Source organism: Myodes glareolus, chromosome 11 (assembly GCF_982192425.1).
Source record: "Myodes glareolus chromosome 11, mMyoGla1.1, whole genome shotgun sequence".
NCBI lineage: Eukaryota > Metazoa > Chordata > Mammalia > Rodentia > Cricetidae > Myodes > Myodes glareolus.
Window position 1 is genome coordinate 27,535,333 of NC_142036.1, and position 25,699 is coordinate 27,561,031.

General features: G+C 45.6%; 1 protein-coding gene across 4 annotated transcripts in view; it reads left to right on the forward strand.

The window, feature by feature from the left end:
* The window catches only part of Foxn3 (forkhead box N3), a 386,273-nt gene that overhangs the window by 100,435 nt on the left and 260,139 nt on the right, over window positions 1–25,699 (forward strand). For 3 of the 4 annotated variants that reach the window (XM_085697820.2, XM_085697824.2, XM_085697825.2), the window contains exon 2: window positions 7,870–7,963. The gene's annotated coding sequence lies outside the window, so the exon portion shown is untranslated. The remainder of the gene's footprint in view (window positions 1–7,869; window positions 7,964–25,699) is intronic. The other variant, XM_085697821.2, reaches the window with a different exon arrangement.

Genomic DNA, 25,699 nt, shown 5'->3' on the forward strand with positions numbered 1-25,699 from the left:
GAGATGGAAAGAAAGTTTGTGAGGTTTGCCTCCACCTGTCACCGAACTGACCAGCCAGGCAAATCTGGTAATATCTCTATTCTAGTGCAGTCCCTCGGTCACCGTTTTTTAGGTGAAACAAGAGACTCCCCCCCCCCCCCCGTGTCACTATAAAAGAAAGAGAAAGTTCCCCTTTCCTCCCAGGAGAAGTGAGGGAAAGGATCCACTGCAGAGAGCGGCACCACCTTCAGCAGACACCCGGCAGGCTGGGTTGGTACCACGGCTCACTTCAGCCCATCCACATTTCCAGGTGTGCCATGTGTGTTTAGTACATCACTTGATAATACTGAAAAAAATATATTAAAGCAGTGTGAGACGACAGGAGAAAGAAGATGAATGTTAGCATTCCCCTGGGGTTCATGGGTGAAGGAATTAACACAGCGTGGCACTCTACCCTAGCTGTGTTTGTTGCCATGGCAACGGCTACGTACATGTTTCAGACTATCTACAGTGACACAGTTGCAGAAATAGTAGCTTGCAGGTTTCTGATAGCGCATCGGCGGACGGGCGGCACGCACTATATTAAGGAAGTGTAAAAGAATTTAAAATACAGGGGTGGATGCAGCCATGTAGAGCTCAGCTGAGCAGTGTGTCGGGGGTTACGGCGTCTCCCTTTGGCGCGACGGCAAAGTTGAAAGTTGCAGAATCCCAGTCAAACAATTGCCCTTGCTTGGGCAAACACCATCCAAGGAAACAAATGTGAGTTCCAGAGGTAAGGCAATGGCTCGGGTGGGTGGTGGGGAAGGATGTGACAGTGAGGCGAATACTCTGGAGGGAGGGTGACGTTAGGGCCAGGGTGACGGGCTTGTTTGAAAATAGCTGAGTCTGTAAGCAGATCCGACGGACAACGGTTCTTTAGCAGCTGCTGAGTTTATAGCAACTGAGGTCTTTGAATGTCTGGTTGTGGAAATTGCTTTTATATAAAAATGATCAGGTGGGGAGCAGGACGGCTAATTAGAGGTGCAGTTAAAGGGAGGTTGGGGCTCCATTGTCTTTGCAGAGTGCTTATATAAAATATCCCTGGTTCCTCCCTGGATGATCCTGGCTTGCCTTTGACATTCCCTGTTACTTCTTGGTTCCTTTTGCCGGCTTCTGCGTTTACGTGATGCTGCCACACTGTAGCCTGAGATGACTTCCGTGCTGGCTAGAGAGCAGCCAAGCACAGAAGAGAGACTTTGTGAGCCTGCGACTTTGCGACCAAATTGTACGGTAATTTAGGAGGAGTGTTGGAATGGCCATTTATTTACATCGCCGGAAACCTACTTTTGAATAGCAGCCCAGGTGTTAGGTTAATGGATTTCAGTGTGCACGTTATGGTTACAGGAGCTTTCAAGTACGTTATAGCTAATTTATACTGAATTTTTGATGTCAAAATATTTTCCTCCGTGCTCGTTATTCTGCTTAAACTCGCATTTACCTTATAGTGTAGTTTTATTAATCTTGCATCAGTGGAGAGAAAGCAAAACAGGACGGTCATGTGAGATAATGTATTCATTTGAAGGTCAGTATTCTGACCTGAGGTGGGCTTTTTTTAAAAAAGTAAAAGAGTGATGTGTTGGGTCCATATAAGACTCCTCCTTTTGTGTTCACAGGAAATGATCTACAGCCCCTACTGCCTGTTAGCCCTCTCAGTAATTATTTGAATAGATGCTAAGAGACCACCTCTGGGGGGTTCCAAGCTTCTGAACACCTGGGCGTGTGGAGAGCTGGGACAGGTTTTGAATTACAAACTAGGGATTTAAAGCCTGGAATGAGCAGCATCCTAGTGAACAGGGAGACAGGCCTCACCGGCTTATGCTCCTGAATGGAATGAGTACCAAATCTGTGTGTGCTCATGGACAGTCTCAGCAACCCCGAGTGGGAAGGGAACTTTGTGTCTTTCCTGGGGAAACTTTTCCACGGTGGTCCACAGCCTAGGCAGGTTGGCTCTTGCAGGAGCCTTCTGCCTGCTCACACTCTCTCGCTGAAGTCGAGGCTTGCCACACCACCTGGCTAGGGAGCTGACTAGAGGCTGGTTTACCAGACACTGGGTCTTGAACCGTCTCCTTGTGATAGATGCAGGACACCACTTGCCAGAGGGACCGAATGCCATTGGTCTGAAAGGTCGCGTGAGGTTCTGCCTTTGGGTATGAGGGGTCCTGGAAACCTTGCGTTCAGTCACTGCAACTCAGAGGTTGCTGATAAACAAAGTCTCAGCAGAGAATAACTTGGGATGACCAGCTCAGTTTTTGTTTGGGAGGAGCAGAGCAGGCCCATCTAGCATGCAGCATGGTTACTTTGTTTTTTAAATCACCTGGAAATATTTTTGTGGTATAGAAATTTAAAAAAAAAAATCATGTCACTTTGTTCTAACTCTTTTATAAAAATGTGGAGACACAAACCAGGCATAGTGATCCATGCCTGTAATCCCCAGCTCACCGTTCTCAGGAGGCAGGACAATCAGAAGTTCAAGGTCAAAGAATCCCTACCCCGAAAGACAGGGTTTCTCTGTGACTTTGGAGCCTGTCCTGGAACTAGCTCTTGTAGACTGGGCTGGCCTTGAACTCACAGAGATCCACCTGCCTCTGCCTCCCGAGTGCTGGGATTAAAAGCATGCACCACCACCGCTTGGCTAGAAAGATTTTTGAATGCATTACTTTTCTCTTCATGGGTACCAGGTGCCCAAAAAGAAGGAACTTAAAAGAAATGTATTTCAGCTCATTGACAAGGTCCAGCCCATCGTGGCAGGGAAGCCATGAAGGCAGGTGGTTCCAAGGTAGTGAAAAGTGCTACTTGGACCCCTCATCTGCTCACATCTTCCTGAAAGAGGAAGCATGAGCGGACTACAAGCAGGAATGGGCTGCTGACCTCAAGTCTCCCCTTTACTTCCCTGTGACCTCCATCTACGCCCCACCTCCTAAGGGTACTACAACTTCTCCTAAGAGCACCAACAGCTGGGGACCAAATGTTTAAACACATGCACCTGTGGGGGACATTGTGCATTCAACCCCACCAGCATCAGGCCCTTCTGTTACAGCCTGTTGACAGCCCTGCCTTAACCTACGCTGGCAGGTTTTGCAGCGCCCAGATCAGTATTTCAAACTTTTGCGTTGAACTGAGCTCTTCCAACTTAAAGCCGTGCTTCATGAGACCATCTCCAAGTGCCTGTGTTCTTTGATCAAAGACAGCATACTGAACACCGAGGCTCCGTCAGCCTCAGCACCAAGCATCTGGACCCATTTGTTCAAGTTCAGATAATTACAAATTCCCTACTGCTTGGCACCAGCTAAACATAGTAACAAGTGGCTGGTTGTTTCTCTTCTTTTCATAAAATCGGAAGACTATAGAGATAAAAGGCCTTCATAGGACAACATTCCTCCTATGAGAGCAGAGAACATTATTTTTTGCTGCTTCTCCTTTTTTTTTTTTTTTTCTTTTTTGCTGGAGTAGTGATTCACTGTGTTGCCCAGACTGACCTTGACCTGATGATCTTCCTGCCTCTGCCTCCAAGTCCTGGGGTTATGAGTAGGTGTCACCATGCCAGAATCAGAGAAAAGAATATTCAGCCAAGGCGTTAAGGGGCTTTTCCCCAGCGGCAGAGTTCGTCAGAGCCCAACTGACAAGGTTCTGTCTGTGGAGCCTTTGAAAATGTGGTTTTGGGTCCCATCATGCACTGTGAGTGTCTTCTGCGTCTGGATTGGCTCCCTCTGCAAACACTGTCATCCAGTTATAACTTTAGTCAACTCTTTGCTGAAGGCTGGTGTCGTTGGGTTAAAATTAAAAACAACAGAAATGAGCCGACGGGGGACAGTCAACAGCCCTTAGCTGTCCCCTCCATAAGGACACAGCAGCTGTAGAATTTGATCAAGTTCAGACCCTTAAAAAGAGTGGAAAAAAGAAAACTCATATTTCCCAGAGGCTGGGCACTGCTGTGCCAACCAGCTGGACACAGTGTCATGGCAAAAAGAGGTTTTCAGTATCAGAAATCTGAGACCCCGACCTTGCAAATAGGGAGGGACACACGGTTGCCACTGGGACTGATTGTGGCATTTGGTTTGTTTCTGGGCTCATGTCTGCCCGTAGTTACATCAGATTTGGCTGCCCTGTGAAGCCCATAAGACGCAAAGAGCCAGGCTTCCAGGTGAACAGGAGTGAGCTGCCTTGGGAAGGACGTGTGTGTGTGTGTGTGTGTGTGTGTGTGTGTGTGTGTGTGTGTGGTGTGCAGGTATGTATCAACAGCTTTTAAGGAAAATGCTCTGTGTAAACGTGAGTTTCCTCTTGTCCAGAGTTAGCCTGTTCAGGGAATAGAGCACAATTCAGGTTTCTGAGTTGGAAGCCTGATTAATCTCTCTGTCAGTTACATATGGAAATAAATTAGTAAATGGTCCATCTGGGACCAAACTACTGCAGAGGCGATAAATTATCACCATCGTATATGTCGGTGTTGCTGAAGGCTGAGCTATGCTCTCAGGAGCTGCTGAAAGATAACTGGATACTTGACTGTGGTCAGAGGGATAACAGTAGTTGGAAAAAAAAATCCTAGGGAAGAATTTACCTTGAAATGTTTCTAAGGGGAATGGCGTGGTTGGTGCCAAGTCTGTTCCTCAGATCTGCTATATCTGCAAACATTTAAAGAGTCTTGGGGGCATATGGAAGATTTGAGCTTTATCTTTTCAAAGGCTAGTGTAATACCACATCGTTAATTAATACCCAAGGTCTCAATAAAGAGTAGAATTCCATGTGTCTGTGTGAGATTGTGTGCTATGCACCAACAACAACTCAATCTCTGTTTTCTTATCTCAATTTCAACAAAGGCGGGGCAGGTCAGTGTCTCTCTTTTTCCTTTTTAAAAAAAGATTTGTTTGTTGGGCATACATGTATGTCACAGGACATATCTAGAGGTCAGAGGGCAACTTCCTGGGAGTTAGTTCTCTCTTTCCACCTTGTGTCTGCAGCTGGCTGCCGGCTGCTGACTCACTGCCTTCCCATCTCCCTGCAGGAGTGCTGGCCTCATCGGCCTAGGCCACCACAGCTGGCTATTTTATGTGGACTCTCAAGATTGAGTTTGTCAGGCTTGGGTGACAAGTGCTTTATCTGCTAATCCTTCTGCCTCGGCCTCCCAGAATTATAAGAGTAAGCCACGACATCCTTCCTACTGCTCTTTTATATAAAAATGAAAAGTGAGGCTTAGGGGATCAGATCTTGCTCATAGCAATTTGCATGGCTAGAAGGATGACTTTTAATGGACGAGAAGATGTTGTTAATTCTGATTTTGAAATTTCAATGGAAGCCTTGGTGTGACGTCAAGATCCCACCATTAATAACCAACATCAAGAAATGAAGACATGACACATCCTACTTAGGTCCATGTCCTAGAAGCAAGAACAGTATCGAAGTCCCATTTCTCCAATTGGAGAGGTTGGATATAGTTTCTGCTTTTGGGAAGACATATGCACACCACAGTCAATCTGACATATCTTATAATGAATGTTGAAACCAAGGAAGTGTCCGGGCTTTGAGGTGTGTTAATATATTTTGTCCCTTTGCAAAACCGCCCAGGGCTGCAGTGACATCCAGATTGCTGTGCCTGCTGTAACATTTTCTTCTGTGTTCTTCCTCCTGGGCAGACCGTGAGTTGTGAATCCTTGAAGCAGCTGAGAGTCTTCCCTGTGGAAAATGCAGAATAACAAATATAAAAAATAAAATCTAAAAAGTAAACAGGTACAGAAATCTTTAAGTGTCATGCTCAAAGGACGTGGATTTCTAAGTGCAGGGTATAAACTGAGTAGCCTTTACACAGGAGTTAGAAGCCATGGCCCCTTTGATCTCACCCCTCAGTATTTGGGATTGACCTTGACTCATTCATATCAGCAAGTTTCTCACATCAGCCAAACCTGGGTCCTCTGTATCTCAAATAAGACTCAAGTTAGAGCCTTGCTTACTTTGACCTGTCCCAATCTAGTTTTTTTATTTAGTTAGTTAGTTAATTTATTTCTTTGAGACAGAGTCTCATGTATTCCAGGCTAGCCTACAACTTGATATATAGCTAAGGATGACCTTAAAATTTTGGTCTTCTTATGGTGACTTCTTGAGTGCTAGGACTGTAGGTGTGGACCGCCATGTCTGGTTTTACATAGTGCTGGGAATCAAACCACAGTGTCACAGGCAAGTACTCTACCCACTGTGCTAACAACCCAGCACCCTGATTCTAATATTTCAAAAAAATATTTATTCGATATGTGTGTGTATCTGTGTGCATGCATGTATAGGTGTACATGTGTACATGGGTGTGTGTGCGGGTGCATAAGTCAGAGAACATTTTTCTGGAGTTGGTTCTTGCCTTTCACCTCTGTTTGCTTGTTTGTTTGTTTTGAGTCAGGCTTTTCCTCAAAAAGCCCTGTCCTGGAACTCAACATGTAGACCAGGCTGGCCTCGAACTCACAACAGATCCTCCTGCCTCTGCCTCCCAAGTGCTGGGACTAAAGACCTGAGATACCATCACCCAGCTGCCTTACGGCAGGCTCTCTCTTGTTTCTGCTGCTGTGCTGCCCATTACGGTCTCCCCAGCCTAAGAGCTGCTGGAGAGTTCTGCTCTCCTGCTCCTATGTCTTAGTAGGAGTGCTGGGAGCACAGATGCCCACTGCTGCTTCCTTCTTTTTACATAGATCCTAGCTCTTAACCTGAACTCAGGGCCCCAGACTCAAACGCGACTCATCAGCCCTCTGAACCATCCCCTGCCACCCACCCCCCTTCTAATCGTAAGGTTCAGTTATTATTGTCATTGTCTTAATGATCAACCTGTGACTTCGTCCTAACCCCAACTAGAAACAGATGTCTTCCCCGGAGCCCTCTAACCAACAGAAATAACATTGGGGGTATCATGCTCGTACCTTCCCAAGTGGGTAATGTATTTCGAAGAACCTCCTACCCTTTCTTCTATCCCCCTCTCCAGTCCCTCCTCAATGTTCTGCCTTTAATTGTGTTTGAAGCATGGAATAGAGTAGGGTAAAGTTCTGTTTTATGACTGGATCAGTGCTTTTGTATGTGTGACTGAAGGATGACTGAGAGCAGAGGCCCTGGAGGGCTCACGGAAGCCCTGCCCTGTGCCCTTCTCCTCCCAGAAGTCGAAGTCTGTGGAACCTGGAGCAGAGCTAAGATTTCTGCCTTTCTAGCAAAGGCCTCAGCTGCTGCTGTTCCAAGGACCTGTTTGAGAGCCACTGCTGTAACGGCCATTTCCTAACATACTCACACCAGCCCCAACAGGATAAGAGCTTTCTTGTCTTAGAGAATCTATTGATTTGTCATTCTTAAGGCCTCCAATGCCAAAAAATTGTCTTCCAGCAGAAATCATTATGCAGTCGGTCTCGTGTTCCAACTTTTCTATTGTCCAGCATTACTAACTGTGACCCACTAACTTGTGAGTTAAGTGACATAGTCCTTAGCCCTGGAACTAGAGAGACTTTGCAGCCTAAACACTGAGTCCATGTGGTGGATGGAGGACGGCCTTGAACTCTCGGTGGCCTCTGCACTTAGACAAGTGTTTCAGAAGTAGCTATGGCAAAGAAAAATGATCTCAGGAATGTCTGGGTGGCTCTTCTAGTGAACCAAATAACCTCACAATGTCAATGACATCTATTTTCAAATCTCTGGGCCCTCTTGTCCCCAGAAGCAGTTTCAAAATCACTCCATCCTTCCCTGCGTGAGACCTGAGAGGCACTATGGTAACCGGCTTTTCACTGAAGTGTGTCAGTTTTCAGGGTCGGGCCGGAGAGGGCCAGAGAGAGCATGCATTGTCTGTGAGGGTCCTCCGCTGCTTTACCCTAACCCTGGATCCTTTCTGCTCTCCTCCAGCAGCCTCTAGAAGTGTCGTCTAGTGATTATGAAGACACCTCTGTCCTTTCTGGAGCGATGCTGACCTCCGTTTCCTGGACCCATTCTGACTCAGGTAATCACACTCCCCTGTGGCCCTTCCCCAACCACCAAACCTTCACAGATTGCGCCTGGAATCAATGAAATACCGAAGCTGTATTTAAGTGCAAATACAAAGTTGATTGTTTCCCCCTTAGTTGTTACCCTTCCCCCAACCCTCTTAATGATCAATTCATGCAGCCGATCAGACTGACAATGTGGTCAATCCAATTTAGGCATTAAGATGATTGAAAAAAAAAATCTTAATTCACATCTTTATTTAAAACTCCACTGTGCGTCTTAGATCCTCCAAGCCACCTGAACAGTGCTGGAAATTTCCGTATGGAGACACACTAGTCCCTAACTGGTGCCACTGCATTGCCTTCTTTCCCAGAATGCCTTGCATAATTGTCGTCATCCTGAGGATGCTGCGCCAGTTGGTTGTATCCAGAGGAGACTATTGAGTATCTGTTTTGTGCTCTTGAGACGGGTGGTGGTGAAGAAATACAAGGCTGTTTTCTATGCGCAGAGGTCTTTTGGGATGGCCCGGTTCATGACTCCATCATGAGAGGATGGCAGGTGGTGGGGCTCAGTGTGGGGGAGGGGGCTGGGCACTAAGTCTAGGGCTGTGCTTTGGGCAATCCATAGACTTCCCGGTTTGAAGTTAAAATAGTTACTGAGGAATTTGTGAACCTAGAGGGCTTTCAGGTGGCTTCGTCTCTGAGGATCTCTTGGGTAGGCCGAGCCAAGAGAGTGACCTAACACTTGGGCAGGGAGGGAGAAGGAACTGAGCCCTCAGTGAACCCAGCTGATGCAGGGCTGGCTGTCTCACCCCTGATCCTCTGTCCCAGCCAAAGTCAGACTTCTCCTCAAGGCCTGGGTTGCTTGAGATCCTAGAGTAGAGCCACATGGGGAAGCCCCACCCTGTGACAGAGGGGGCTGGTCTGGCATCATCTCTCCCAGGACCGCGGCCACTGTTGCGCAGCTTTGGCATGGCGGCCTCTCTGCTTCTCTGCCTGTGAGCATTATTATCTATTCTTCTCTCAAAACTTACCCCTCCATCCCCCAAGTGCTTGATGAGACCCTGGAGGAGGCGGACACACTGTATGAGGCCAGCGCCTGACCATCAGAGGTGCCATTTGGAGCTAAGAAGTGAGACTGAGGGATAGGAAATACAAGAGAAGAAAATGAACTTATAACACCTAGGGGGAAGTCTTTTTTCTTTTTTTTTTTCCTAAAGATTTGCTTATTTACTATGTATACAGTATTCTGCCTGCACGTATGCCTGCAGGCCTGAAGAGGGCACCAGATCTCATTATAGATGGTTGTGAGCCACCATGTGGTTGCTGGGAATTGAACTCAGGACCTTTGGAAGAGCAGCCAGTGCTCTTAACCTCTGAACCATCTCTCCAGCCCCGGGGTTGGGGGGATCTTTAGATGATGCTGAGTTCAGGGGCAATCTCAAAGTCAAAATGAAAATGGGAGCCGCAGCTAGGAATAGCGAGCCAGATGCCCCAGATAATGTATGGGTTGTGCAATAGGTACGACCCGCGTTCAGATCTTTGCCAGTGCTTCTTGATTTTCAGATTAAGCCATGGTGTATTCACCACCCTGATGAATTCCTAAGGGTGCCCTTAAGAGCTGCCAACCAAGGAAATGCCCTGGTTACCCTGAACCTGCTGAGGTGCACAAGTACCCAGGCCCTGGGTGATGAGGAGCTCCAACCCCCTGAAGTCACAGCCAAAATCCCCAGCCAGTGGGACTGAGAAGGGACAAAAGCAGAAGATTTTGTTCCTTTCTCTGCTGCACTGAACCAGAGGAAGTGACCTTCCTCTGCCCTGCTATGATCCAAAGAAGTTTACTGTGGTGTAGGTTAGACAAGCTAAGAGAGGTTTTCACAATCTGCATCATTCCAAAGATAATAGAAACAGGCTAAACCCTGTGCCTTATAAGAATGTCATGAAGGACTGGAGGGTGTGACTCCGTTAATTGAATGTGTGCATGTACTAAACCCTGAGTTCCATCCCTAACATTGATAACAAGCAAGCATGGTAGCCCATGCTGGGAATCCCAGCACTTGGGTGTGAAAGACCTCCGATTTGGGGAGACTCTCACTCAAGCCTTGGGATAACGCGACACCCCCCACCCCCCGAAACTCACGAGAGACCATCCTTGCTGCAATCACACGAGGTTTAATGACAAGACGACAAGACGGGAACCAGTTGACCCCGAGTGACCGGGAGAAGTAGTTTTTATAGGAAGAAACCACACAGCCCAGTAATCCGAAAGGGGGGAGCAGGGAGGGTGTCACAGAAAATTCCGAAAATTCCAGTGATGATTACAAGGGGGCAACTCCCTGCCTCTCAAGATCATTCTCAAGGTCATAATCAGTTAGTTCCTATTCTAAAAATACCAATGATCATTACCAGGAGGTGATAATTACTAGGGGGAATCTCCCTGTTTCTCAAGATTACAATCTACCTGTATCTTCAGCTAGTTCCTGAAACCCTGAAACTGGCTAATCCTAGATTTCTGATTCTTCTCTTTCTGCTAGATTTTTGGCTCTATTTTCCTGCTAGGGGGATCTGGATTTATCCAGGCCTTTCATCTGTGGAGGCAGGAGGTCAGAAGTTTAAGATTATCCTCCTCTACATAGCTAGTTTGAGGCCAGCTCGTGTTGACACGTTAGTGTCTCTAAGCAGGGTTTTGTTGGGAGCACAGGTCAGTTCATTCATCTCTACATGATGAAGAGAGTTTTTCCACTACAATAAAAAAGAAAAGGATTGGACAGGCAGAGCAGACACCATAAGATATTTACCCTCTGACCTTTTGCAGAAGTGTGCCATCTCCTGACCTAGACAATGGTGTGACATGCACATTTGCAAAATTTGAGAGGTAGGACTCGTCCTCCATTGAGAAAGCTGATCATGAAATGAGTCGATTCAAGTAGGGAAGAGAGGGTGAGAGGAACTGTCTAGATAGAGACACTGAGTCAGTCACACTCTGGTTGGATTTTCCAGGCATCTCTGTAACTGTCAGTTCAGCCTAAATACATCACTGAAGCCATTTCACCGCAGGAACCTATATGCACTATTATTCTGGTTTTCAAATAAGGCACCGGGCTTCCTGGAGTGTCCTATAATGTTCCACTACATGGGCACCAACTTAAAGCCAACCTTGCATTTGAGAATTTTTTTTTTCTTTTTCTTTGGCACTAGACGTGAGCTATTTTATCTTAAAACAAATAGATATTTGGTTTTAAATCAAGTAAGTGTTGTTGGCTTAACTAGGAAGCTGGTTCATCTTGTCAATGCTTTTGTTTTTTTTTTTTTTTTTTTCCCAAACTGGTAGGATTGATTGCATGATACTGGAGTTAAAGGTGCAGATGTGAGCTCCTATCTTACTGGCTGGCTGAGCCAGGGAGGGCTGTAGTATAGTAAGATTAAAGAGTGCATCCTGTGGGGCTTACGAGACGGCTTAGTGGGTAAAAGCACTTGCTGCCAAATGATGTAAGCCCGATGACCCAAATTCAACCCCCAGAACCCAAGGAAGGATGGAAGGAAATAGCTGACTCTGCAAAGTTGTTCTGTGACCATCACCTGCTTGCTGCATGCTATGGGTACAGCCACTTGCCTCACCTCCACATGCATGCACTGATAGCAACAGCAGCAGCAGCAACAACAACAGCAACAACAATAATAAATGTTTAGCTATGTTGGCGCTAGAGAAATACATGGTTAAGAACTGGGTGGCAGTGGTACACACCTTTAATCCTAGTACTTGGTAGGCAGAGGCAGGTGGATCTCTGTGAGTTCAAGGCCAGCTTGGTCTACAGAGAAATTCTAGGAGAGCCTGGGCTACACAGAGAAACCCTGTCTTGAAGAAAAAAAAAAAAAACACACAAAAGCAAGCAAGCAAAAAAGAGCACTTACCACTCTTGAACAGGACCTGAATCAGGTCCCAAATCCCACATGAAGGCTTATAACGGCCTATAATTCCAGTTCCGAGGACCTGGATTCGGTTTACAGCTCCTACGTGGAGGCTCATAATGGCCTCTAACTCCAGTTCTATTGCCTCGACATCCTATTCTGGCTTCCTGGCTTCTGCACACATATACACAGACACTCATGCAGGTTCATACACATACACATGGTTTTTTAAAATTTTTTTAATGATAAATAAATAAAATGAAAAAGTAGGTCGGGGTGGAGAATGCAGCTTGGTTGGCTGAGTACCTGCTTGATGTGGGAAGTCTTAGGTTCAATCTGAAGCTCACATTAAACTCGGCCTTCTCCTTGGCTCCACAGCAAGTTCAAAGCCAGCTTGGGCTACACGAGACCCTATCTAAAAAACAAAAACAAAACCTAACCATAGTCAATACAGACCAAATAGCCTGTAGAATACTGTTGATCAAAATGTTGTCTATTTGCAAGACTATGTGGTCATTTCTCTGGGTCCTGCCTAACCAGTGTTCAGAACCAAACACATGGACTCAGAAGGGCCAGTAGCTGGAAAACAAGCTACATGTCTTATATTGCTTGCTTCAAGAAACCCACCCCCAGAAAATCACACATGTGCTTTGTAAATGCACAAAGAAAAAGAAGGACCTCCCCTTCTAAAAGACAAATTAGGTAGAAATTTCTAATCTTGTCTCATAAACAATATAGAAATAACTTTAAAATATTCCACTTTAAGCATGCATTTAATTTGTGCTCTGGGAACCAAATCGTGTTGCCAAGATAGAACATTCTAATAATGATTTATGTAAATTTATTTGTACAAAGTAATGGTGTAGTTGCCTATAGCAAATTGCTTAGAATATAAAATGACATTTATGGAGGTTTTTTTTCCTCCCCCCCCCCCCCCGCCTCTTTCTCTCTCTCTCTGAATGAATACAATGGAAAAATGAGAGAGTCCAGAAAGCAAAAACAAAAAAAAAAAAAACAAGGAAACTCAAGTTCAGAATGGAGTCTGATGCCTCAGAAAACAGAAATGGCTGGCCAGGTTACAGGGTGTAAGAGTCGTTTCTGGGTGGTTCTCTGTGATATGCTTATTATTGGAGTCGCTTTTAAGGACAAGAGTGAGTTAGGAGGTCAGAGCCTTGTGTGTTGGGGATGGTAAAGTACACAGACACCACAACTCTTAGAAGAGTGACGGTCCCTTGCCCTGGTTAGTGCTGGTGGCTAGCTTGCAACATGTGGCATGCAAGGCAAAGGTAATTAAAATTGGGTGATTAATCTTGATTAATCTTAGCTGCTAGTTACTTATTACCAGAGAAACTCATGCTTTAGTCATAAGTGGAGCCCAAATATTATGAAACGAAAACCAAGCAACAGAACTCCCCCAAGATCTGATTCTCAGACCTCCAGGCATATGTTGCTGCCTGCCCTGTTTGCCCCATTGATAATGGCTCCAGGTGTTCCCTGGGAACATTTGATCAGTAAGAGCCATACTCACACCAAACAGTGTCTGGGTGCTTGGACCTGGTGAATCCCACTACAGTTTCCACGCCCTGCACCGTTTAGAAAAATGAATTGAGCATCTTTACTCTAGAAGGTATTTAGTTTGCTCAGAAAGTACTTTTCCTGTCTTACTTGCTGGCCTCAATCATTTGGAGGAGGTGAATAGTTAGACTATAAACTCGAGGGCCATGGAAGCGGCAGAACAAGATGTCAGCCAATTTCAATCGAAGCCCCGGCTTTTGGCTTACCCCAGGCGTTTTGGAACTGTGCTCATACTTGGAGTGGACAGGTAGAGCAGAATGACCACGCAGTGTGGTCCCCAGCTGTTCTGGAGCCACAGGCTGATGACTGATAAGATTAAAGGCCAAGCAGGATCGTCAGCCTGAATGTAAAGAACCCCGGCTTCCAGGAAGGAGGGGATGGCTGAGTTTGAGTGATGTTCCTAACAAATGCAGATTGTGTTTGTTTGTTTGTTTGTTTCGAGACACAGGTTTTTTGTATAGCTCCTGCCGTTCTGGAACTCACTCTGTAGACCAAACTGGCCTCAATCTCACAGAAACTCGCCTGCCTCTGCCTCCTGAGCACTGGTATTAAAGGCGTGCACCACTGCCACTGGGTACAATGTAGATCTTAAAAGTTGTGCCAAGGGCCTGGAGAGCTGGCTCAAAGGTTAAAAACACTGACTGCTCTTCTAGAGGTCCTGAGTTTAATTTTCAGCACCTACATGGTGGCTCCCAGCCATCTATAATAAGATCTGCTGCCCACTTCTGGCCTGCAGGTATACATGCAGAACACTCATACATAAAATATAGATAGATAGATAGATAGATAGATAGATAGATAGATAGATAGATAGATAGATAGATAGATAAAATAGGTTATACTGAGGTTGGTTTTAATGAATGGTCCCAAGAACCCAGCAACTGAATCAGGGGATCCAGACACAACCCTTAGCTATTATTCCCTGTGATGACTAATCTAGATTTAGAATCACCATAGAAACCAACCTCTGGTCCTGTCTTCCAGGAAGGTTCTCCATGAGGTTAATTGATGGGGGCTAAATATGGAGGGTACCGTTTTAAGAGCAGGGATGGGGGTGGGGAAGCTGAACGGTAACTGCACTCCTGCCATGGGTACAATGTAGCAGTGCTTCTGCTGTGTGACTTCCATTCCTATACGGGCTGTGCCCCCACACTACTAGTCTGATAAACCCTTCCTTCCTTCAGTTACCTTTGCCGGGTATTTTGTCATAGCAACAGACAAGTAACTAATACATCTGCGACTCATCCCTTCTGTTCCCTCCCCCACCAAATGACATCGGGTGCAATTTTCAAAACTTGTTTACTTTATGGAGGCAATAGGAGAGTTAAACAACTCTTTAAAGCTTTTGGCATGCTCCTCAGAAGATACTAAATTCTTGTTTATGGTGACTCCTAAAATTCTTCTAGTTGGGATGACTTGACAGTGTATGGGTCAGACTGAAAATTGTGAGATTAAATATTTATTTAATTTAAATGTGACTTGATCTAAAAGATGTCAAAATCAGTTGTGTATATGTATAAAAAGATAGCAAATCAAACATGAGAATTCTTTCACTTATTCATTTAACAAACAGCTCTTAGTGTTAAAATTCTTTCTTTGTACGCTGTTTACAAGGACAGAGAGACCAGATAGCCTGCTCTCAAGCAATAAGGGAGTTTGATTGTTTTCTTTAATATTGTCATAAAGAATGGACTAGATAACTATTTTTCACATGATAAGTGGGCCTGGTGCAGCCACTTCAATGCACATGGTCTTTATCCAAGAATTTGGAAATTAAGCTGACCCACATCCTCCTTTGTTACTACAAGTCCTGATTCTGGCAAGGCGCCTGCGAGTTGTTTCCCTTCAGTAGTCCTGGCTAGCTGCGGAGTGGATGAAGATGAATGGATGGGAAGTCTGACTTTTGGCTCTGCTACTGCTGCCTGCAAAAGAAGCTATTGTTTCTCTTTGCTGAAAGGTTTTCAGCCAGTGTAGTCAGGCCCTGTTTAGGCAGAATTAATTTCCATTGGACTTTATAGGCTACACGTTTATCAAGGGTGGAAATGAAATGAATCCTTGGTAAAATGTGTTGATTTCTGTATCTTTTGAATGGCTTTATAACACCCCGGAAAATCCATTTCACAAAAGATTCTCTGGGGAAAAGAAGGTAAAGAAATAGGAGGTGTGAGATTCTTTTTAAGTTTTTTTTTGAGGCATGATTTTACTAGCCCTGGCTGGCCTGGAACTCAATGTTCCAGACTGGCCTCGAACTCATGGAGTACCACCTGCCTCTACCTCCAGGGTACTAGGGCTAAAAGTTATGTGCCACCACAGCCACAAGGATTCCTTTCTTGTTTGTTTGGTTTTGGTTTTCGAGACAGAGTTTCTCTGTGTATCCCTGGCTGTCGTAGATCTCTTCTGTGGACCAGGGCTGACTTCAGACTCACAGAGATCCACCTGCCTCTGCCTCCCGAGTGCTGGGATTAAAGGGGTGCGCCACTACTGCCCAGCTTTCACAAAGATTCTGAAGTGGAAGAAGAAACAAGTAATAAACCTAACGTGTCTGGGAGTGTATGTAGCTCAGTAGCAAAGCAGCTGAAGAGCATGTGGAAGACCCCAGGAATGATCCCCAACACCCCCAAAAAGAAACAAGCAGAAAAAAGACACTTCCAAGATCAGATAGCTCATCTTGTCCCAGACACTAGGAGCCTCCTGTCTGGCAAGTAGAGGGAATCTTAAGAGGTCCTTCTTGAGCGAACAGTCTAACAGAAAATTGACTTTGACATACATGTACAGAGGGCTGGAGATAGCCCAGAGGCTAAGAACACTAGTTGCTCTTGGAGAGGACCCAGGTTTCATTTCCAGCACCTACATGGCATCTCACAACTGTCTGTAACTCCTGTTCCAGATTGTCCGATGCCCTCTTCTGGGCCTCTTGGGTACTGCATGCACATGGTACATAGGCATCCATGCAGGCCAAACATTCATACACATAAAAAAAATAAATAAAAATTAGAAAATATACGCATCGAGGTGTTCAAGTAGGAGCTCCCTCCTGCCCTGAGGCATAGTGAGGAGAATAAACCCACGATTGTCGAGATATATACTTAGTTGGCATAATAAAAAGGTGGCGACTTCCACCTGTAGCGGCATCCTGGCCACGATGGAGTGCCTGTCCAGCTGGTTATAGTAAAGCTGAGAATCCTGTTGTCTCTTTTTTACTGTACTCGTTCGGCTACCTCACATTCATGCAGACTGCTATGTTGTGTCTGTCTTCAGCGGGACATAAGGTTTTCCCCTTATGACCCCTTTTATGGCCTGAGAAACATTATAGCACCCCAGGTATGTAGGCAAACTAAATCAAATCAAACATTTACTGTTCATAAGTCATAAAATTTATTTCAAAATAATTCCTCGGTTATAAGTGGGATTTATCACCTATTAAAGACAAAAGCAGTTTGCATAGTAATTAGAAGGATATGCTTATTTATTTTTATATAACGCATTAAATCTTAGCCAAAAAGAAAAAGAAATTATTGAAAATTCTGCCCTAATCCCAAGGTAAACTCACTTAATATTTTCCCCCTGAAATGCAAGCCAGAAACGCAAGCATCAATTTGGAAAGTCAAACATTCTAACTCAGTCCTTCTAGAAGTATACTGATTTGATGCTTAATGCGTAAAGCCATGATGGTAGGAAAATATTCAGTCTTTGTTTCCTACTTAAGCCATTATGTTTAGAGCATCCAGTAGTCTCAAGTCTGAGCCGGGGCAGTGTTTATGGTCGCCATGTGGTGTGATCGCGTGTGAGCTACAAACTGCGTATGTTGTGTGTCAGAACCAAGGCTGCGCTGAAGTCCTCTGGCCCAACAGGGTCCAGCAGTGTCAGGCACACCTTCAATTCACCTTTTACAGTTACCACTCACTCACTTATACAACCTCATATGAAGTCACAGCCTACAGCTTAAGTCGCTGTGGCTTACAGCGTTCAGTGTGGCAATGTTCCGCATAGGTCTGTAGTGTAGGAACAAGACGCTGTACAGTTACCTAGGCTAGATGTGTGACAGGATGGACCGTGTAGGCTTGTGCAGTAACACTGTGCATGCATGTGTGTGTGTGCGCGTGTGCATGTGTGTGTGTGTGTGCATGTGTGTACAGAAATGCCCTCCAACGAATGCATCCTTAGCGTCAAACAATGTCTTTTGCAATCTCATTGCTGGGTAAAACCTACATCTGGGGACCCTTGGCTCTCCTCCTGCTTCTACTTCTTGATGCTGCTTTTGTCTCCGCCTCTAGCCTCCTTTTCGTCTCATATTACTGTTTACTGGAGACCCAAAGCCCAGGGTTTATCCTTATTAAAAAGAAGATTAGCAAGTATTAGAGACATACCAGCAATTAAGACTTTCTTCCTGGCTTCAGGAGAGCGGGGAGCATTTGGGAAGACAAGTTGGCACCTGTTCCTAGTGCTCTGGGTTAAGACCACTCAGTCACCTGTTTGTCTCCCAGGTGTCATGTGGACAACCCAGCCTCTGCAGAGGCAGAGAGAGGCTGTTCCTCTGATTGCCATGAGCAGTGTGATACTGCGCCTGCTGCCCTGCATTGTCCCTGTTACCCTCCTGTGTCCTCGTGTGTCGTTATTATCACTCCATCACGTGCGAATGCACACGGAGGCCCCTAGTGGATAATGGACTGTTCATCTTGGATTGAGTCCTTTGGGCCCAAGCTCAGGACTATGTTCAATGCTTGAAGCTCCACCGATGATGGTGTCAACATAGTACAAGTAGGAACATTTGGAGCAGGGCCTAGAATTTGACTGGTGGAGTGCTTGCCTAGTGTGTAGGGCACCCTGGGTTTAGTCACCAGCACCACGTAAACCAAGGGTGGTGATGCACTTGGGGAGTGGAAGAAGGAAGAGCAAGAGTTCAAGGTCATTCATGACTACAGAGGAGTTCAAGGTCATTCATGACTACAGAGGAGGACGTTCACTGGCCTGAACGACATGTGATCCTATCTCGAAAAAATACGACCTGGGTTTAGGGGGACCCAATTGCAAATCAGAGTGGGGATGTCTTCCTGGGAGTCTGAAGAGCCTTTTTGAAGTAGCCTCCTGTTGCTAGAGAGTGGCCTTCAAACTGACCTGCTTAATGTGACAAATAGACCATGAAAGAGGAGAGGGGCGTTTGCAAAAGCCTGTCTCCCCAGAACCTAGGTCCAATGGCCTCTGAACAGTTGGACTTTTGACAGTCAGACCCTAGTACAAAATGTGTTTGCTTGGGAGAGCAGCACACTGATAGCAACTAGGGTAAACCCGTTTGTCAACTCGGCTCTGTTTGTGCTGGAAGCTCAAGGAATTGAACTGCTTTTGGCTGCACCCCCTTGGTGTCACTGTCTTCTGGTGACATGTAATTTTCCAGGTGAACAAAGAGAGGCAGGGAATTGGTCCAAATAGTCACCAAAGGGCTGAATTACTCCTTACAGCGATTTGTTAGATCTGACGAATGGGACATGCTGTCTTCTTGCCCATCTCTGGTAAACCGGGAGAGAATGAGGCAGGATTCAGTTCTGTTGGAAGACTAGGTGATTCTCGAGGGTTCAGTTCTGTTGGAAGACTAGGTGATTCTCGAGGGTTCCATCGGAGACTGTTTCAGGTAAATAAGGAAATGACCTGCTGACTCCCCACCGTGAGTGGCTGTATCATGGGTAGCAAGGTGTTTAATAATGACCTGACTGCCCTTAGGGATAAAGAGGGAGTGGGGGGAGTGGGAGGGTGTTGGGAAGAGGGGCGTAAATGGAAATTTTTATAATTTAATAAAATTACTTTAAAAAAAAAATAATGACCTCTAACTCCTGAAGAAATTGTTTTCTTTTTGGAGTTTGCTCTCTTGTGGCCCAGGCAGGAGAACTCACGATGTGGTGAGGATGACCTTCTGATCAGCCTGCTTCTTCTTCTCAAGTGCTGGGATTGCACATACCAAACCACACCCATTTTATGGGGTGCTGGGGATCGAACCTAGGGCTTTCTGCATGATAGCGAAGCATTGTACTAACTGAGTATGTCCCCAGCCTCAGGCTTGTTATTATCATATTAAATAACACTATCCCCAATATGAATATAATGGAAGTATTATTACTATTTATTTTAGCTTTCTGATACATGTGAAAATTCATGTAATGTATGTGCATGTAGTACTAGATATTTCTACGTAAATATATATGCATGTGTCCATTAAATAAATGTTATTTTTTTCAATCTGGGGTACTTTATACCATGCCCAGTCTTCTCTGGATTGGGATATCGCTAAATTTTCACCATCATAACTATATTGTCTTGTATCATCCTATCTCTGTGTCTTTCTCAGTTCTACCTGGGATATAGACTATGTGCTTAATTGAACAAAAATGCCGACAAGCTGCTATTTATTTTATTAAACAGCTCGAGTAGAGATGTTTGGTCTGATTGCTGAAAATTGTTAGCTTATCCCTGAACTGCCCTGATGGTTCTTATTATTCAATTTGCATTGCTTACAATAATAATTATTACTACATAAAAGAGCATGGTGCTTTTATTTGTATAGTTCTTTCATTAATAATTTAGCTGGCTATTACACACAACATTATCTTGACATATGTCAAGATGCTTAGAGGTCAGCCCTGAGCATCTTCAGGCGTCGGAATACAGGTAGGAGCTGTAAGGCTTGGAGTCAGGTTGTGTGTAGGAAGGTCACTGGCCTTGGTCTCCAGTTGCCGGCACACCCCTCCCTTCTCTGTATTTGTTTCTGAACATTTTAGTGGTTCAGCAATGGTGACTCTGACCTGGTCAGAGTCACACTCTGAGAGAACAGATCACAGTGCTGATATTTTGTTGATGAAAATGGTTGGCTTGTACTGTTTTACAAATGAAAAAAAAAAGGTAACAATAGCTAAAACAGTGAATCTGACCCAGGCTGGTGGATCTGGTGGGTTTGTAAATAGTCTGTGTATCCAAGAGAAATGTTGGATATTCTAGAAATGTTCTAGAGAGATGGTGAAAATTTTTTCAGTCACCGCTCAGCTGTCCCCCACCCCATGCATCAGAACTTTATAAAGTATAAATGTTTTATTAGATCATGCTCTATAAAACTGCAGCTCATGGCCCTTTTTAGTCTAGGCAAATCCTATAGGTTTTGTAAAACTCATATTTTTTATATCAAATAAATCAGTAACTTGAGCTATGCCTCTTGTTTGGAGGTTTGGAGGCTAACACACCCTGACTCTGGTGGTGTCAGCCTACCATGAAGGTCAAAGACTCCAGTTTCAAACTGGGTTAAGTGGAGAAAATCAAGCAAATGGATGGTTGCCGTTTGGTCAGCCTAGCCTGACTTCTGGGTCAAGGGTGTCATGGAGGCTCAGGCGTGATGGTGCACACCTGTAACCACAGCACTGGGGGGGGGGGGCAGAGGCAGGAGGATCCTGAATTTAAGACCAACCTGGGCTACATAACTAGTAAAGAAAGAGGGACTAGAAGAAGAAGAAGGGAGAGAGGAAGGGAGGGAGGGAAGCAAAGAGGGAGGAAGGGAAGGAGGGAAGGGAAAGAAAGGTCCCATGGAGGAAACCTGCCCTGTCAGAATTGGAGTTTACGAGAGTTATGCTCTTCTCTTCCACGAGTGGCCCATGCTTTCCGAGCAGGTTCTGACGACTGGCCTTTCCCTGGGCCGAGTGCTCACTCAGCCCAGTAGCAGAAGTTTCACAGAGCAGGTATCGGGAGTTTTTCTAGAGCCCCATTTCATGAGGCAAGTTGAACTTTTCCTACAAGTTGAACTATTCCTAATTAAAATTACACTCACACCTTTAATGAAGAGCTGAGTCCCTGGCACCGCGAACCCTAGGGGTACATAATCCATATTAATGCCGCTGAGCATAGAACAAGGAACTGGCCATTTAGAAGAAGGTCACTTCCTGATGGCTGAGTTGTGCATATGTGCAGCTCAAGCTTGGCTAGGTCATGAGGTGACAGGCGATGCCCCAAACTCGGTGGTATGAAATAAAAATGTTTTCTGCCTTGCACACTCTACTTGTGTGCTGAGAATGGTCAAGAACCATCACTTAGAGTTATTCTTAGTCTCGGTCCTAGAGCAAGACATCCTAGTTAGTTTTTACTGACAATTTGACACAACCAAGAGTCGTGGGGGAAGAGGGAGTCTTAATTGAGGGGTTGGCCATGTGAGATTGGCCTGTGGCCAGATGTGGGGGGGTATGCCTTGGTTGTTGACTGATGTGGGAGGCCCCAGCCCTCTGTGAACAGGACCACCACTGACTAGTGGTCCTGGGTTGTATAAGGAAGCTGGATGAGAGCAAGCCAGTAAGCAGGGTTCTCCCATGGTTCCTGCTTCCGGGTGGTTGCCTTGCATTCCTGCCTGACATTTCTTGAAAATGACCTGTGACCTGGAAGTATAAGATGTAATCAACCCTTTCCTTCTCACAGTGTTTATCACAGCGACAGAAAGCTAAGGCCTGTAGGACAGTCCTCACTAGTGAAGTCTGGTGAGTTATTTCTGAATTCACTTGTGATGACCACAATCTAGGCCTTCAGTGCTGTGCACAGAATTACCTAGAAAACAATTACAAATTACTTGGAGAACATAGAACCAGCAAGGATCAGCTACAGTATAGTATAGATAACTGTTCTGTCCCCTGAGACCTCAACCTGCCCCTGGCTACGCTGTAGATGACCGAATCTTCTGGTGAGGTAAGACCTTGTATAGACAAAAAACTGGTTAAAATTGATGAGAGGCTTTGCTGTATCCTTCCAGAGAAAATGGACTAGGTACTTCACCCTTCCGGTACTGTTCTTTCCAAGAATTGAATCAAGGGGTAACCCAGGGCTCATCTCTCACACAGGTGTAAGCCCTGAGGTGAGCATGCGGTGTGTTCTGTAACCACACGAAACATCATATGGAGCACTTTGGCCTTCCCCTTCCAGCTAGCTAGACCATACCTCTATGCTCTGCAGTTCCTCAGTCTCCCCTTGTGAATATCTACTGTGGACTGTCCTGGTGTTTGTTTTTTATACATCTTTTCTGTTTTGTTTTCCTAAGTGGATTTCTCTATATTCCTTTGTTTAAGAACAAGCTCCAGTTGGCTTGGGCATCAGTCAGTCTGTGATTAATACAGTTGAGTTACGTAGGAGGGTCAGTGAAGTGTACACTTTATTGTCTCGGTTCCCTTCCTCCCTCCATCCCTTGTATTCCATTTCAGTGGATTGAACCCAGATTTTCATGCATATGTGTCAAGCGTCATACCACTGAGATACAACCCCCAGCAATTCTAGCCCCCCATTTCTTTTTGGATTACCAAGGGCAGAACCCAGGGCCTTAGTATACTAGACAATACTCTCCCCTTATGCCACACCCCTGCCTCAGGTCTGTGAGTTCGTGTTCTTCCCAGGCCCTTGGCAAAGTGCCCTGGTTAGGACAGGATGCTTGGGTCTCAGTTCACGTTGCTGGCATAATGAGTTCTATCCGGCCTTTAATTCTATCCTTCAAAGTCCTGAAAAGAATTCTGTCCACATAAAACAACTTTACTTTGACAACTGAATCTGTCATCATCTGAAAGGAGGCCTGGAGTTGGATTAGAAACACAGGGGCCAGGCATGGTGTTATGCACCTTTAATCCTAGACATTAGTCTAGTCTGCAGAATAAGTTTTACGATAGTTAGGGCTACACTCAGGAGCCCTGCCTCAAACAACAAGAAAGGAGGGAAGGAAGGAAGGGAGGGAGGGAGGAAGGAAGGAAGGAAGGAAGGAAGGAAGGAAGGAAGGAAGAAAGGAAGGAAGGAAGGAAGACCCTAGTAGGTGCTCTCTGGCTTGGCATTTTTAGGGTAGCCACATTCTTAGGGTAGCCCTAAGTGTTTCCTGGCACTCCTTTGTAGATGAGAGCACTAAACCCAGGAAGCTAAAATCATCTGCCTACAGTCTCAAAGCACAGGTGGTGGGACAGGGACCTCGTGCAGGTGGCGGGAGAGTCAGAGCGCAGCGGTTTCTGTGAGCGGAGAAAGGTCTAGCAGCATTTAAGGTGTGCTTTCCACAACGTGGTGGAGAAGTGGGTCATAACGGTAGGATGATGTTGAGTTCTAGTGTGTGCCTTGTTCGGTTGTGAAATCCCCCTAAGCGGGCCAGCACTTCCTGCTTCTGCCAAGTGAATGAGGAGTTGCAGAACACCTGGCTGAGATGGTGTGTAAATAGATGCTTGTGAAACGCATTTTTACACAATTGAGATAAGCCCACAACTCGTCTGTGTCACGATGATCAATTTGGTTCTGGCATGTTCCTCTAGGAGGTAGATGACCTCAGAAGTATCTCAGACTGGGGCAGGCCACGCCTGCATGACTGAAGATGCAGCTTCTAACAGGACCAGTCCTGCATGGCAGCCAGTGGCCACCGTCTCACTGGCATTTACCGTGGCCATCCACTTAGTCTGCACGTTACAGTTTATATAGGGCACCTTCATGTGCTCACCAGCCTTGCTCAGAAGAGTCCTGCAGCTACAGCAAGGCAGGTGCTAGTGCGGTTTGATGTTTTGATCTTTGCCCTTCACTTTGTTTGATTCAGGGTCTTCTTGTTGTTTCCTGTTGTGTATACCGGGCTGGCTGGCCTGAAAGCATCCAAAGATTTTTTTCTGTCTCTGCCTTCTATCTTGCCGTCATATGAAGCCAGGCTTATGAACGCACACTGCCATGCCCAGCTTCTCCATGGGTTCTAAGGATGGAAACTCAAGTCCTTATGCTTATGCAGCCAGTGTCTTGCCCACCAAGCCTTCTCTGCAGCCTTTGCCAGCCTCCTCTTTTGCACATGCTTGCATTTTTGCTTTCCACTGTCATATTTTCCCCAGCTACCACCACTGCACCCTTGGCTTCCCCAGCCTCCAGGACCTTGGACAAGAATAAAAACTCTATTGCTGAGACAGCACACAGCTTCGGTTACTCTTTGCTTGCTGCAGAGACAGACCAGGTACCATTTCCACCACTTAGGAGGAGACAGTGAGTTGTTGGACGAATTTACCTGAGGCCACAGTGCCGTGAGCAGAGAACACTGTAGTCCTTGAGACAGTGCATCTGCTCTCTCTGTCTCTCTCCAGTGCTTCTCTGAAAACTCACAGGCAGGGAGTAGTTAGGGACCACACAGCAGAAGGTAAGGAACCTTCTTTCCCACTTAGAAAAGTCTAGATTCCTCCCAGAGAGGACAGAAGAGGAAAGGGAGCCCTCGCCCTTGCCCTTGTTCATGTGAGCCACTTGGCTGGGAGTCCAAGTGGAGACCAGATAACAGAAGCAGGAGGAAAATGACCTTGAAACTCAGGCAGTTGGGAGGCAAGGCTTTCTTTATCTGATAGCTGTAGAAAGCAACTTTGCAGTCTGGAGGTCCCACAGCCTGGCTTTCTGGGTCAAGGACTGCCTGAGACTTCTAGTTTCCTGGGATTCTGGCGCCTTGGGTGACGGTTGCCTGAACCTTGGCAGAGAAGAACTCCAGGCTTGCCCAGCAGGGATGCACCCTGGAGACAGGAAGAGGATGGGTTAGCTGGTGATCTTTGCTTAGTGGACTCTGGACCTCAATTTTTTTATTACCTGAAAATTAAAAATAAAAAATACCATTTTTTACTTGTTTGAAATTTTTGAGACTATCTAATTCAAGGGGGGAGGGAGGCTGTGGAAGGGACCCCCTTACTCAGTACTTGCCTTGGGGTGTACCAGTGGAGTGCCTTGGGCATGTACACCTTCCAAAATTTGTGTTGCACAGATCCAGCAAGTTCACTCACCCTTAGAAACATATACTATGGACTTTTTCCAAATAAAGTAGTAAGAACTGATGAACAATGTTATCATAATATTATTTGTAGTAGTGAAAGCAAATGGGATGTGGTCTCAGTCTCCATCCGTAGGGACAGCTCAGCTCAGAGCACGGTGCTTTGTCGTGGTCCACTGGGTAGCATTTAAAAGGATGAGATGGAAAGGGTACAGAGACGTGACAGCAATGAATACGAATACTGGTCTGCTGAGTGCCATTTATATTCTAAAAATCTTATGTATTGTGTTAGCTGGTATTCCATTACTATAAGAAATCTCTAAGATGTGCTGGGATTTGACTCACTGGAGGAACATTTGTTTGGCATGTGTGAGGCCCTACATGCAGTCACCCCCAGTGCCTGCCAAGAAGGAAATACATGAATATGTAAAAAAAAAAATGCTTAAGGGAATCAAGTTAGAAAGAGAAAAATTTTATTTTGGCTCACAGTTTCGGAGGCTTTAATCTACGGTCCATT